Genomic DNA, 13,681 nt, shown 5'->3' with positions numbered 1-13,681 from the left:
TCAGTGTCTTCAGTTACTTTGGTGTGATCATATCAAAATGGTGGCATTTAAATAAAGGTTTTGAATCTGCAGGAACTGTATCACCAGACAAACCTGCCTTCATTGTGGGTATTTTTTATCATATACAGGCTAATTTTACCTTTATGTGTCAAGTGCATACTCCTGTTTTGCAAATGCTGATAGCATTTCTGTGTGGTTGCTGTTTCCGGAATGAAATAGCCAACTTACTGTATTCTCATCCGACCTGCGTTTTCTTTACAGTTCAGAGACTGCCTTTTGGTTGCATTACTGCAGGCCTGTGTTTAGTATGAAGGGCCTAATCCTGATGCCAGGGCAGTAGTGAGAGCTTTGCCATTGATTTCTCTGGCATCAGAATCAGGCCCATGGTTCTCTGTGTTCATGCAGCAGAGCCTGATCCTGCTCCCTTTGAAGTCAATGTTAAAAATTACTCCAATGGAAGCAGGATCAATCCATTCAATAGCAACAAGCTGTCAATTATTCTAATGAGGAAGATGTTGAAAGGAATAACAAGTAGGTATTTTCCATTTGTAGAATATTAATGAGTAAACACAGTGTTCCCGTTTGCCATTTATATTTTCAAAACGCTATAAATAATTCTAGAGATAATTAACTATTTTCATAGAAAACCTGTACCTTTGCACTGTAGATATTATAAATAATTATTTATGAGGTATACGTCTTCCGAGGAAAAGAAAGGTGTTCAGTTATTGTGAGCGACACTATGTTAAAATTTTTAATTACGCAAACAGAATGTTTTGTGCATGCTTTCTGAGGTAGGAAGTAAGCTGCTTCAGAGTTATCTGAAATAAATCATTGGTGGTAATAATATTAGTGATAGTCATTAACGTGCATCTTTTTCATGCAGGTACTTTCATGATTTAAAAAAAATATAATTATCCCCCCCACACACATATGCAAGGGTGAGGGTAATTAAATAAAAAGGAATTTTATAAGCAAAATGCAATAACTGAATATCAGCAGCTTTATAAAAAGTAGATGCAAGGCTCCATCAACGAGTATAATTTATCATGTAGATTCAAGCCCTGATCCTGTGAACTTTGTTCAGCTGAGCAATCCTTAGATGCCTGCACACTTTAATTGAAATTAGTAAGACTAGTTGTGCACCCTTGACTGATGATACAGTGATAAAATGAAGGTGTCTGTTTTCTGGAGAAATTATCATCATCCTGTATGTGTGGATAAATCCTGGGAGCATACGTATGTAGGCAAAATATGACCTCCTCGGAACATTAATATAAATGTACGTGTTTTGAAAAATAACACAGACAGTTCAGGTTATCACTACTGCCCACAAAAAATGTTATTTATTTCTTTAAACTTTTTTCAGTTCCTAAGGAAAGCGTTTCTGTAAAGAGGGAAAAAAGGAGTTGTGAAGGGATTTCCATTATTTGTCTGTCCTTAATGAGTTAAATTTATAATTTGTTATTACATCCTTATAGTAGACCTCAGCTGATAAAAATATCCATAGACAGTGAAATCAGTGGCATGCCTGGCTTTCTCAGACAAAACTCCCATGTGATCACATAGACAGCCTCAGTGAGACTGAAGCTGCTCAGCAAGCAGTAGGTAATGAGTCTTTGTGCAGAGTGAAGCTCTTGTCGCTGAACAATAAAGCATATGGTACCAGCAATAAAACACAGTGCTGGGAAATTTAAGAAGATTCCGTTGGAACTAGGAAGACAGGGAATATGTCACACGTTATAAAATGATGATCAATCTGTTTCGGTTCCTAATTAATAAAAAGGGTGCATGGATTGGAAAAACACCAATTTGAACAGGTCAGTTGTTTTACAGCTTATTCACTCACTGGACTGTTTTGAATTTGTTCGGTATTTAGGTATATATGCTCTTTAAAAATAAAAACCATTTTTTGCATTTGGTAAGGAGGAGTTTGAATGATGCATATCCATTTGAAGCCTAGCTAAATGAATTGTGTAAGTACTGTAATCAGTTTTGTTGTACATATGTTTTTGCTATTATTACCCTGCAATCAAAAACTTCATTTATCCATAAAAAACGGAATAATCAGAAATAAAATGAAGACTAAAATGGATCACTTTGCCAACATGGAAGTAGAATCAAATATTTAGTAGCAATAATCTATTATTCTGATGCATCTATAAACTCAATATTTTTTGGATGAGAAACATGTGGCATCTCTGCTATTTCTTTTCCATTTAAAAAAAATATTCATATCAATAGCAAATGCACTTTTATTTTTCATTATGTTTTTCCTGTTGTATTTGGGAAATGGTGCTTTTAAAACTATATGTACATACAAATAAATGATTCATTATGAAACTGTGCACTCAGCTCATTTTGACAATATTATTACAACATAGTATGTTTTATTGTATTTTTCAAGACAAAGGTATTCATTTCAGTTACTAAATCTTATAGTTAATTTAATTACATACACTTTTTTGTTTATAAAAATAGGTCCAAAGATCCTAGTGGCCTATGATTGCCTTAATACATAGTGTAGATATTGAATTTGCCTATTACATTAGTGGTATAGAAATTGACTCTATCAGCTTTATTCAAACTTTCTGTTCCTGAATGATTTGACATCAGTGTTTTTCTCATTGCTCAAACACTTCAAAAGGCACAAGACCATAAACCGACAATTACTGAAAGAAACTGAATTACTCATTTTTAATGAGTAATTCAGCATAAGGAAGTTGAATCCTTTAATAGGTAGGATGCTGTGTGTAAATGGGGGGGTGGTGAGGGAGGGAGGGACGGAGAGGGGAGAAGAAGCAGAAAATAAAACACTGAACCTCCTTCCTAAAGGCACACCAACATTTCTGTATCATTTCAATTGGGATACATAATTTTTACAAATAACATCTCTAAACGGTTTACCAATATAAAATCTTCATGTTCTACTTCTAGATATTAACAAATACCCATGCATTTACAATGTTGGCATAGTATTTAATTGAGATTTGTGTTAGGAAGGACTAGTAATAATTTAACTAATTATTAAGGAATTCTGCACGTGATCTGTTTACACTAATACAGTTTTACTATTGTGTCTGCAACTCATAGTAATTCACACTGAGACACTTGCAAAAAGCTATGCATTAAGTGCCTGAATTTCAAAATAAAATACAGATTGATCTATAGATAAATATTTTACTTTATTAAAATGTATGGAAGGCTACATTTAGACACAGAGGGCAGTTGTTGACAATCATATGTTAGCTTGCCACATGTATTTAAATGAAATATTTGACTATTTTGGTCTTCTTGTAAACCAGCTGCTGCAGATTGATTTTCTTTTTGGGTGCTGCTTAATACGCTTGAAAATGAAAACATTTATCTATTAATAACTACAACAGGAGATATTTTTTGACTTACCAATCAAACCAGTATGTAGTGGTTATAACACCCCCCCCCCCGCTTCCCTCCAGCTCTCCAATGATTCAGGTATTCTAGCTGAACTGCAGCTCTACAATTTCTTACCCAGCATTCCCTTCTTGTTGCTGGCAGGCCTTCACCAGCCTTATGTAAATGAGACAAGCACAGTAGCTTTGACTGCAGAAGGGGGAGAAATGAGTTCAAAGGTCACAGGGCTGGTGGAAGGCTGTAACAGTTGACTGAAAAAAATATACTGGGTACTGCAGCGGTCTGTTGCTGGTATAAAATGAAGCAGACTTCGCTTTGTATCTTAAGAAGTTCTTTGAGCTTTTCTGCAACAATTGTTTAACACTGTCTGCAGGTATGATTGAGAGAGTATATGCTGTGCATAATTTGCTTCTGCAAATGCTTGGTTTCAGACAAAACTTTTAAAGATAGTTTAATCAGGCTTGCATTTGTTTTGGTTTTGGAATTGTAATTCTGTTGCCTGACATTGACATGGAACGTTCCTACTTCGTTCATTAAATAGATTCTGCTTTAATGAGTTTAACAAACGTTATATATAGGAAAGTCAAGTACAATTTAATAAAATTGAATCATATTTAAAATCGTTTAACCTTTTGTGCCTCTTTGAGGGGGGATGCGGGAAAGCCATTCCTATTGGAGGCTGGTTGTTTTGATTTATTTTTACCTTCCATTAAAAAAAAAGTACCTGTTTGTGATTTCTGTTTGGCAGGAATTTGTTAAAATCATGCTGTTTTGAAACTAAGAGCTATTTTGGTAATTTCTTGCTTTTTTTTTTTTTTTTTTTTTGACAAACCTAAATTTCTTTATTTACCTCATCATACATGTTATTAATTAAACTAAAGTCTGGATGTTTTGTACTCAGAGATACTGCAAGAAGTTTCTTTTGTTTCATTTGAATCATCCTTTTTTTAAGAATGTAAGAATTTCTTTAGCTTGACATCTGCATTATGAAAAGGTGGAGTTTTCCCCAGGCGACATATACTGCTTTTACATGTGCAATGTAGAGTGAAATACCATTTTATTTGTTGCTATACTATTTTTGTGTCTTATTAGGGAAACCCTCTAATCTTTTTATTAGATGTTTGTGGTGGTGGTTTTCTTATTTTACTCTCTTGGCACAGACTGTTTTTAGCTTACTGTATCAATGTGTCAATTCATTTTTATCTTTTAGCTTTAGTATGCTTGCTTTGATTAAAAATAGGTCAGAAATCATGCTTAATTTTACATGCTATAAGACTGAAGTAAATCTGGCCTTTTGCAGACCATTTCTAGACGAATCTCCTGTCTCGTCCCAGAAAAATGGTCCCATTGAAATCAGTTGTTTTCTGTGAGACTTGAATAATCTTTTCTTGCACTCTACCTACAAGCAGTCTTTATTCAGAGGTCCCATATATTTTGAGATTTTCAAAGGAGTAAGACACTCTCACCCTTCCTTAAAAATACCTGCCTGGTTGTATCCCTGGTTGCAATAGTAAGTGTTGCAGGATCAAGACATGCTTACCTGAGTAAAGTGAAAGGAAGCCTGATTAAAGTGTAACATGCTATAAAATCTTGACTGTGTCAAGGGAAAAGGAAAAAAAAAATACTCAAAATGGATTCAGTCCTATAAAATATCTCTCTGGTCCAGTACCAGCAAAAAATATCAATAGCAGTATTCATTTGCTATATGTTAAGCACGTGTTCAAGTGTTTTCCTGGGTCAGGGCCAGAGTAGCCAGCACCTTACAGATCAGACCATGTATGCTATATATCATTTAGAATCCAATCATGCAAGTGCTCTGGCTAGGATTCTCAGAGGCATCTCAGAAAGTTAACTGAATTTCAATAGGAGGAAGTCACCCAACACCCTGAAAATCCCAGTATCTATTGTCTGGACATAGTATTGAAGCCAGTTTGGAAGCCATGAGAGGTGAGGCTCTGATGTTTGCACATCTTAGTTTCCAAAAAGAAAAGTGAGGAGAATTGTATACACCTTAATGAGCAGAACTGAATGAGAAAGAATGTCTTTTGCAGTTATTTCATAACATTGCTTACATCATCAACCACTGCTTCATATGAAACACAACATTAGTAAGCAAAAAGGATATTATCTTTAATATTCACCATCAAGTAGAAAGAGACAGAATAACCATGCACATGATTAAAGTAACAGGGTAAATAAAGCAATATTTAATCAGCTAATTTCCATACTTTTTATAAAACAAATGATACATTTTAAAATTAAAATTAATGTATGAGATTAAATACTTACAGTAATCACATACCTGGATAAATTGAACAGTGTCCTCTAAAATGACAAAAGGTGCTTCATGTTAGATGAGTGGTCCATACTATTACAATGAAATTGTAACATTTAGGTATGTGCATCCTTTACATATATGTATAAAATGTATGTATATCCTATACCTATATGTAAAAGACTTACATATACAGAAGCAAAATGGCTTTCCTTTGGAAAAGTTTATACTACTGTAAATTCTGGGGGTTTGAATGTGTTATCTGTAATCCTAATTTTATTTTAGAAAATGAAAGAAGTGATTTCAGATATTGTTCTGTGACTTCTTTGGCACATTGAGTTACCACTGCTATTGGGGTTTCTGAAATACTCTTCATTAAAAGCCTAGACTCCAATAATGCAATAAATTTGTAAAGAGATTGCTTTTCTTTATTTTGAATGCTAGCTAGTAAGCTTTTTTAAAAAAACAAAACAAAACACTATTTTCCCCTTCACCTCTAGTACATCATTGTGAACAGAGACTTGATTCTGCCCTTAGTTACACTGTAACACCCTTGACTTCAATTGTACAGCTTCTGATTTACCCCAATGAGAGAAAGGTCTGAATATGCCCACTTTTGTCTGAGTAGGTAAAACAAACAAATGATTTCATCTTGTTCAGTAGCCTTCTTTGTCTAGAAACTTGTCTTGATTCATTTAGTAAAAGGAGGAAATAACTTTTGTTTAAAAATATCCCGTTTATTTTGGCTAGACAAGATATTTGGATTAGCCAGAAAAATAATTTATAGTTTGAGGCTTAACTGAGAACATAAAATCCCAAATTTGCATTCTTTCCCCCTCCCATCCCCATTTTAAAGATGTTTCTTTAAAAAGATATTTATTGAAAATGTCCCTACCTGCTGGGAGGTTCATCCCCAGAGAAATTGGACATGTTCTCCACAAGATAGTAATAAATGAATTTACTGCATCTAAAACTCTCCTACTTGTTCTTAATAGATACTTCTAATAACTGAACCTTGAAGTTTAAGCACTTATCCCATTGAATGAACAGATGGCAGATCATGCTGAAGTGAGACAGGTGTAATCTATTGCGAAGTCCGTAAAGCTTTTTGAAAGATAAATTGTCTCATTCTCTGTCAGCCGTCTATCTTTGTCATCGCTCTGAACCAATTACAAAGTTGAGACAAATTGCATTATAAGTGTGCCAGACTCTCAACAAAATATTGTAGACCTTTATAACAGCTGAACATTTTTCACTAGAAAAATCTGTAAAATTTTGTTTCCATTTGACCAGTCTTATGAGAGAGCTTTGATTGTTGCTGTTTCACTTCTTTGTTGCTCTTGGCTCTGATGGATGGTTGAATATATAGCTTGCAGACAAAAATGACCCATTTACAAGTGTACACAAATAGGAAAAAGATTTGCCAGGTGAAAATGGGTCTAGAAAAATAATGTGGCTTTAATTTCACACACTCCCCCCCCCAAAATTGGCTGCAGCTACTAATGAAAGCTAAGATTAGCATGAGTTGGGAATAGTGAAAAAACAAAACAAAAGAAAAACCTAGAAAATAGCTGCTGATTTCCTATTATAGGTTTAGATGTAATTCACTCTTGCATTCAACTCCCCTCCCCCTCCCAACAGCCAAAGAAAGCTGCAATCCCAGTGCCCTTGTTTCTTTTTTCCATCACTTCATATTAGCCTTTTTGAAAAACAAGAAGAAGAAACAGTGCAAAATGAAAAAAGAGATGGACAGAAATCTGGGTCAGCCTAAAAGTGACAAAAATACTTGAAATGTAAGTTTTAAGTGATTTGGGAGGAGCTTGCCCTTTTTCAGGCTTTTTTAAATGCAGGGAATTGTAAGCATGAACGCATCTTCCATTTATAAGAAATAGAAGGCAGGATGAATTTGCTCCTTGTAGACTAAATCAAAGTAGATGTATAGCACAAGCTTTTATGAGCTAAAGCTCACTTCATCAGAAATACCAGATTGGTTGCATTTTGGTTCCCATATACAACTTTTAGCTAATATAATACCAAACTATTTTGTGAACTTTTTAACTATGTTTCTTGGTCAAATTTGACACAGAATTGCATCTTCTTTCCCATGAAGGAAGGGGGCTTCTATCCAGCAAGCAGTATTGGCTGATGCAAATAGAGAGTGCTAGCTCCATAGTATTGATGCAGCCACTCTCTAAGGATCTTCTGATGGAGTGGGTAGAAGCTGAAGAAGGGCTAGAGGCTATATGCGGTACCATTCTGTACACAGTATAGAAATTTGATAGAGCACTACTGCATGGGAACCACAGCTGCCATTAGTGTGCTGCAGCCAGTTTTGGAGGAAGCTGGGGGAAATTAAACCACATTATTTTTTGCAAGATCCATTTTAACCTGACAAGTTATTTTTGTGCACTAAAAATTACACTATTTCTGTCAACTAGTCCAAGAAGCAAAGAAAACTAGTCTGCATGGGGCAGCAATAGCCTATTATTGGTACCTAAACTAGCTACTTTAAAGCAAGCTCAGGTATCATATTACACTATTGATACTGCTGGTTAGACCGATCAGTAAAGTCCCCTCCACTTAAACTATCATGGACTTCTTCTGGGTCCCACTGCAACTGTGTTATGTTGCATACTGTACACGATATGTCACATAGCCATACGGGGAGTAACCAGAGGTTTGTTATCTGGGAAAGAAGAGGTCGAAAGAGTCCACAGGTCTCTCTGTCTTGTGAAGTAAGGCTGGATTTTTGAGCAGATCTCAAGGACCTCAAGTTACTGGGAACCTGGCCATACTGCTCACTCTGTGCCCCTAAGACAGTTCCCACCTGAAGGACTTTTGCTTGGAAGTTTTGGGAGGGCAGAACATGTTGGTCCAGCAGTGGCTTTCCCTGTCAGAATAGGAATACAAGCTTTGAAAATGGACTCATCTTATCTTAGATGAGTGCCAGGATTTTAAAGTTATTTTAAATGGATTTTTGGACATATACACAGCAGGCTTCCCTTTTAATAGAACGCAGGCTTTTAGTAGCTTTGGCTGTGAGATAGCAGTCCTCAGCAAATGCCATTGTATAAGGCTAAATACACAAGCGTATCGTTTTCTACCTTGGTCATTCAAGGGAGAATTTTAATTGTGGCAGATTTTTAAGAAATTCAGAAGTCATGGTGGAAAGGAAAAAAGTTGTGGCATGTCAGAAATTAATGTCACATGCTATGTACTTTGGTTTCTACCCATTTTTCAAAGATCCTTACTTTCGCCTTATTTTAGCGTTAAAGGTAAAAACAATGAGACTCATTTTCAGCAGATGGTCTAACAGCTGATCTTTCTAGTCACAAAATAACCTCTTATATTTTAAAAAACATTTTTGTGAGAGAAGGGGGCCTCCTGGCCCCTTGGGGACTTAACATTCTCACAGAGAGCCCATTTGCTGCTCTTTTGTGTTGCCAGAGTCATTGCTGAGCTCCTGCTGGCTATTAACTTCCAAATCAGCTCAGGGTTTAACTTTGTGGTTTTCAATTAAGTCTGTGCAAAAGTTTACTGTCATAGCCTTCCACAAACACATTCACATGCAAAAATCACATTTTTAGTTGTGGCTCTTCTTTTAAAACAAAACAGGAACATTAGGAAATATTAACACTGTTTTAAAGATAAAATCACCACTGTTTGACAGAGAAAATGCAATAAAATAAATAGTATGAAAAAGAGTCTAGGGAGACTCTTAAAAGTACAGCTTCTATAACTCTCATGCTTCCACAGTAATGCTTTTCACAATGGCATGTGGTAGATAATTAATTTTGTCCCAGCAGAGTCCTCTGACTGAGATGTTGAATGGTCATAAGGCAGTTATAAGTCAGCAAACACTGTGGGGAATAGGTTAGCTGCTTAGTTTCTATTCATCACTTTCCTGGTGACAACACTGTCTTAAGAATTGGGTGGGTATTCACATATTATTAGAACTCTGCCTCGTCTGTCAAGCCTCTGAAAAGATTTTCAGTCTAAAGTTACAAAACGAAGGGAAAGTATATTTCACTTGTTTTTATTTTCCTGTTGCCATCGTGTTTTAAATGGTAAGCTCAAAGCACCACCATGTTGTAGCAGACTTTAAGTCATTTATGTTTTCCAGTATAAGTCTTTTTACTAGTATTGTTCTCTGGGGATTGATGGATCCCATCCTCTTAAATACCATTGTATCAATTTCTGTTTGATATGTGATGATGGTAAACTAAAAAGAAATAGACTCAGAGGCAAATATTCATATTACCAATATTACTAAAACTTCTTGGCTAGGGACAGAAGTGTCATAGTTTCATAGACGTAGGGTTGGAAGGGACCTATTAGATCATCAAGTCTGCCCCCCCGCCCTGGGCAGGAATGAGTGCTGGGATCATTCAGGTGTCTGTCCAATCCTTTTAAACACCTCCAAGGAAGGGGATAGCACAACCTCCCTTGGAAGCTTATTCCACATTTTGGCAGCCCTCACTGTAAAGAATTTTTTCCTGATGTCCAATCTGAATCTGGTAAACATTGTATCCCCTATTTCTTGCTGCCCCCACCCCCACTGATGAGTTTGTAGGCGACCATGAGAACACCTCTCAACCTCCTCTTGCGGAGGCTGAAGAGGTTCAGGTCTCCCAATTGGTCCACATAGGTTTTTTTCTGTAGGCCTTTAACCAGATGAGTGGCCCTCCTCTGAACTCTCTCCAGGCCATCCACATCCCTCCTGAAGTGCGGCACCCAAAACTGGATGCAGTACTCCAGCTGCTGCCTGACCAATGTCACATAGAGGGGAAGTATCACCTCCCTAGACCTGTTTGTGATGCACCTACTTATGCAAGAAAGGGTGCAGTTAGCTTTACTTATTACCTCATCACACTCATGCTTATTTTGGAGTTGACTACAACTCCAAGATCCCTTTCCTCAGTTGTGCTACTTAGAGTGGTCCCTCCCAGGCTAGAGGAGTGTTCATGATTCTTCCTTCCAGATGCAACACATGACACTTATTCTTGTTAAATTGCATCCTATTCTGTTCAGCCCATTTCCGCAGCCTTTCCAAATCAGCCTGGATTCACTCCCTCCCGTCTATTTTGTGTACCTCGTACCTCCCCCATAGTTTGGTGTTGTCAGCAAACGTGGACAGGGTGCTTTCTACTCCCTCATCCAAGTCATTAATGAAGATATTGAACAATACCGGTCCCAGGACAGAGCCTTGGGGGACTCCACTGCCCACATTTCTCCAGGTAGAAACCAACCCATCCACAACTCTCTGGGTGCATCCCATAAGCCAATTTTCTACCCACCGGCCTGTGTAATAATCTACAATGCAACTGATTAGTTTATTTATAATAATTGGGTGTGACACTGTGTCAAAGGCCTTTTAAAATTCTAAGTAAATAACATCTACCTCTATTTCTTCATCCAAGCATTTTGTGACCCAGTTATAAAATGAAACCAGGTTAGCCTGCTATGAACCCATGCTGATTGCCCCTTAACATCATTTTACCTGCTGGTCCCCCACAAATGTGTTCCTTAACAATTTTCTCAAAGGTCTTGCCAAGGATAGAGGTGAGACTAACCAGTCTATAGTTACCCAGTTCCTCCTTCCACCCTGTCTTGAAAATAGGAACCACACTGGCCCTTTTCCAATCCTCCAGGACCTGTCCTGAGCACCACGAGTGCTCAAACAGTTGTGCCAGTGGCTCCACTATGACTCCAGCTACTTTCCTAAATATCCTAGGATGAAGATCACCAGGACCTGTTAACTTAAATACATTCAACCCCTCCAAGTGCCCCTTTACTAGGTCAGCTCGAACAGTTGGTGGGTTTGTGTCTATACTGGGCTTACCTAAGGTCCCAATGGGATGCGTATTTGTCTTCATGTCCAGGAACACGGATGCAAAAAAATCATTTAGAAGCTCTGCTTTGGCCGTCCTATCTGTTATCAGTTGCCCTAGTTCATCCTGAAGGGGCTCTAAGTTACCCTTCACCTTCTTTCTGCTTCCTATGTACTTAAAGAATGACTTTTTGTTATCCTTAACTTTTGCTGCCAGCCTAAGCTCCATTTCTGCTTTGGCTTTCCTCACTGTTTCCCTGCAAGCTCGACCTAAACGTGTATACTCTTTCTTGGTGGTAGCCCCCTGCTTCCACAGCCGGCAATCCTCTTTTTTTTCTCTCCAGGCTCTCCTGGATTTTTCTGCTCCACCAAGAGGGTTTCTTTGGTTTTTTGCTCCCTTTTGTGTGTACTAGGATGGTCCTTTTCTGTACCTGCAGAATTAGTCCCATAAGAAATGCCCACCCTTCCTAGACTCCCATCTCTCTGAGGCTTTTACCAGTCAGTCCCTCCCTAACTAACCTCTGAACTTGTTGAAGTTGGCCTTCCTAAAGTCTAGCACTTCTGCCCTACTAGTTATCTTCCCTACCTTTCTCCAGCTATTGAACCCTATCAATAGGTGGTCACTATCCCCTAGGTTACCTTACACCTGTAGATCCCCTACCACGTCATTCCCTGTGGCCGGTACCAAGTCTAGTATGGCATTTTCCCTAGTGGGAATGTGTACCTCCTGCGATAGGTGAAGGTCCTATAAGGGGGTTAGAAACTTTCATGAATGGGCACACCTGGCTGCCTATTTCTCCCAACAGATGTCTGGGAAGTTGAAGTCACCCATGATGACCAGGTCCTTTGAATGTGCTGCCTCTGAGAGCTGACTTGAGAATTCTAGGCCTAACTCATCCCCCTGGTGTGGGGGTCTACTACAGACCCTTTCACTCTGACCCCCCTTTAGCCTGACCCAATTTGCCCTTCTTCCTGGCTCAAATTAACAAAACAAGATGTATACTGCTTCTTAACGTAGAGAGCAACGCCTCCCCAGCTTTTTTCCCCATTGTGTTCTGTCTATACCACCTGTAGCTCTCAATGTCCACTGCCCAGTCATGGGTAGGATTCTACCAAGTTTCTGTTAGCCCAACCAGATCAAATTCTTTATTTGCAAGCAGTAATGCAAGTTCCTCCTGGTTGTTCCCCATGCTCCTAGCATTAGTATAGAGGCATCTAAGCCACCACAATAGGTGCCCTTGCTACTTCCCCATTCTGATGCTTAGTGGGGCCCTTTGTACTTACCTGGACTGTTCCAGCACCTGGCTTGAGGTTCATTGTTCCTGGCCTCTCCCTGTTGTCAACATCCCTGTCCTCCGATGAACCTAGTTTAAAGCCTGGCATAGGAGATCAGCCAACCTGTAAGAGAACAGACTGTTAACTCTTGGAGTGAGATGTAACCTGTCTCGCCCAAACAAGGCCTTATCCTGGAAGTGCAGGTTGTGGTCAAGGAATCCAAACCCTCCACAATGGCACCAGCTCTGAAGGGGAGGAGGGGTAGCAGTACCAAACTGGGCTGGTGTGTTCATCCCCTCCCCCACACCTCTCAAAGGCAGGGTCTGGAGTTGGGGTGGGACTGAACTGATCCCATCCCAGTAAGCCAAGCTACAGGGGAGTGAGAAGCCTCCAGTAGAGGCTTTCACCCTCCTCCACACTGGGTAGACCCCAGCTGCAGGTGCAGGTGCCCAGCTGGCCTAGTGCATTTCCCTATATGGCCCCCACCTCTAACAGGCAAGGGCTGGGTAAGGGGCAGGCTGAGCTGACCCCAGCCTGGCAAGCTGGGCTGCAGGAGAATGAAAAACCCTATTGGGATCTTTCTCCCATGGTGGGAAGACCCCAGGTGTGGGGGGGCTGGTGCCAGTCTGTGTGTGTGCATGTTCCCCACCCCCATCCCCTCTCAGGCATGGCGCTGTGGAAAGGGCAGGGCTGAGCACAGTTGGTGGAAGACTGGGGCTAATGGGGCTCAGCTCCTCTCCACCAAATGCAGGGCAGTGGGTAGGACCGCAGGACAGCCTGGCTGCGGGCTCTGAGCAGTTGCAGCAGGGGGAGAAAGGCACGTACACAGCCAGGATTGCAGCCCGGAGTATGGGTCACTGTCTGCCCAGCAGGCAGGCAGGTACCGGTTGATTTTTGTGAAGGAGCTG

At 39.3% G+C, this 13,681-nt stretch overlaps 1 protein-coding gene across 4 annotated transcripts in view; it reads left to right on the top strand.

Annotated features, from left to right (window-relative positions):
* Nucleotides 1–13,681, top strand: part of CSRNP3 (cysteine and serine rich nuclear protein 3) — a 166,587-nt gene that overhangs the window by 88,044 nt on the left and 64,862 nt on the right. For 2 of the 4 annotated variants that reach the window (XM_090045587.1, XM_090045586.1), the window contains exon 1: nt 3,633–3,766. The exons of 1 other annotated variant lie outside the window; for it this stretch is intronic. The gene's annotated coding sequence lies outside the window, so the exon portion shown is untranslated. Of the gene's footprint in view, nt 1–1,634; nt 1,821–3,632; nt 3,767–13,681 lie in introns of those variants that run through there. One more of the 4 variants, XM_090045589.1, reaches the window with a different exon arrangement.

This window comes from Crocodylus siamensis, chromosome 4 (assembly GCF_052110815.1).
Source record: "Crocodylus siamensis isolate JL-2025a chromosome 4, ASM5211081v1, whole genome shotgun sequence".
Taxonomy (NCBI): domain Eukaryota; kingdom Metazoa; phylum Chordata; order Crocodylia; family Crocodylidae; genus Crocodylus; species Crocodylus siamensis.
Note: the sequence above shows the minus strand (reverse complement) of the source record. Positions and strands in the feature narration are given on the sequence as shown.